The 2,114-nt window shown below is 48.1% G+C and overlaps 1 non-coding gene across 1 annotated transcript; it reads right to left on the reverse strand.

The window, feature by feature from the left end:
* Positions 1-203: 203 nt before the first annotated feature.
* LOC123631266 lies at positions 204-265 on the reverse strand. The gene has a single exon (XR_006733109.1). It is a non-coding gene; the product is annotated as a U7 small nuclear RNA (small nuclear RNA).
* Positions 266-2,114: the final 1,849 nt, after the last annotated feature.

The raw sequence follows: 2,114 nt of genomic DNA on the forward strand, positions 1-2,114 counted from the left end.
AAATTATTCAGAATATTAATGGGAATTTAAACATAGGCCTCAAGTGCAACAAACTCAACACAGCTGCACCCACTTCTCCTTTAGATCAGGGAAAAGAAAAAACGTGTAGGAAATGTTTCTACCCTCTCACCCTCCTGGGAATGAAATCACCTCCTTCCACCAGGAGGGATGAAATATTTTTCCTTTTTCTTTTTCTTTTGGGAGGGGGTCTTCTGGTGAGAACCGGAAAAACTGCTAGACAAATTCTAAAAGAGCTGTAAAACTAGGAATGAAATATTTTAACCTGTACCTGTCCTAGGTTGGTGCCCCGGGTTGAAATCTGCTGCAGCCCTTGCTTGAGTGGGTCAGAGAAAAATGGGGGAGGTGGGACTGTCCCTGTAAAAAGAAAAGGGCAGAATAGGATAGAATGAGCGGGGAGGGGGAGAGGGGAAAGGTAAGGAAGAGGAAGAAGAGGAGGAGGAGGAGACAGAAGAGAAGAAGGAGAAGACCTTTGATTTGGGGGGCGGTTGGCCCAGAACTGCGCTTGGGTCCAGCTTCTCTGGTCCGCCCTGAGTGTGGAGGTTATGCTGGAGAGAGAGTCGGGGCTCATGAGTGGAAACGGGCGCTGGATTCCTAAGATGGAGCAGTACGGTTGCAAGTTTGGGGCAGTTTAGCATGTAGGAGTTTTCTTGGGAACAGAAAAGACTCGCTGGGGCACCGTGAGTGTGTGAAGCAATGGCAGGTGGTTTGTGAAGGGGAAGCTGTTTCTTCCGATCAGAATTCATGTTCCTACTGGGGAGGCTGGCTTCTGGACCAATCAAAATACAGCTCCAAAGACACAGGGTTACAGTGGGTCACCGTCCCTGCACCTTCTTCGCTGCCATCTGCTGTGGAGTGGCCCGAGGGAAGTTCTGGGCGTCAGGGGTGGGAGGGCAGAGAGTTGCCGCAGGCTGTTCTGAACTTTCCTCTGTTGACATTAAAATTAACCTTGTACTGGTTGAGAAATGTCCTCCCTGAGCCTTTTGCAGGGAGGAAAATCAATCAAAAATTAAGGAGTAAGGCCGGGCGCGGTGGCTCACGCCTGCAATCCTAGCACTCTGGGAGGCCAAGGCACGCCGATTGTTTGAGCTCAGGAGTTCGAGACCAGCCTGAGCAAGAGCAAGACCCCATCTCTACTAAAAATAGAAAAGAATTATATGGACAGCTAAAAATATACATAGAAAAAATTAGCCGGGCATGGTGGCGCATGCCTGTAGTCCCAGCTACTCGGGAGGCTGAGGCAGGAGGATCGCTTGAGCCCAGGAGTTTGAGGTTGCTGTGAGTGAGGCTGACACCATGGCACTCTAGCCCGGGCAACAGAGTGAGACTCTGTCTCAAAAAAAAAAAAAAAAATTAAAGAGTGAGAAAAGTCAATTAAACACATGGACCCTGTGTTTTAAACATTACTGTGGGTGAGGGTGTGGATCAAGAGAGAGAAACCAAAGAGGTTTAGTTTCCTCATACTCAAAGTTCCCCAGGGAGCAACCGCATACCACACAAGGCCACAGGGTAAAGCACGGGGACCAGTCACAAGGCAAATGGAGAGAGGGGACCTTGGGGAAAGCCCCTTCATTGTGGTCTCCACGGGAAGGACCCAGTGAGGCAGGGTAGAAGGTTTAGGTTGGGCTAATTTGAGTAATTTCATTGAGCTGTGGGACATAGGTGCTGTCCCTAGTTGTCTGGTTCCTGTCCCCAGGCAATTAGGGTAGGTGTATAGTGGCCAGGAGTGTGAGAGCCCAGTGAGGCAGGTGGTTGGGGGTGTGGACTTCATTGACTGCTCAAAAAGAGGAACTAAGTACCTCTAGCCAGAGCCTCAAAACTGGGTTGACAGTATCTAAAAAGAAAACAAAAAACAAAAAACAAAAAAACTGTAATACACTCTGTGAACTGAGGAATTAATGACTAATTTCCTTATTTTAGGGGATATAAACTTGGGAAAATATAGACGTCTCCCCACTTAAGCCTAAGTTTGCAAACAGAATTCCAAGCCATTACCTTATTCTAGCATGCAAGATTCTTGTTTAAGCCACTGGTAGGTGGCTGTTTTCAGTTCCTCAGGAAACTTATTTGCTTGGGCAGCCACAGCTTCCTCCCAG

Source organism: Lemur catta, chromosome 1 (assembly GCF_020740605.2).
Source record: "Lemur catta isolate mLemCat1 chromosome 1, mLemCat1.pri, whole genome shotgun sequence".
NCBI lineage: Eukaryota > Metazoa > Chordata > Mammalia > Primates > Lemuridae > Lemur > Lemur catta.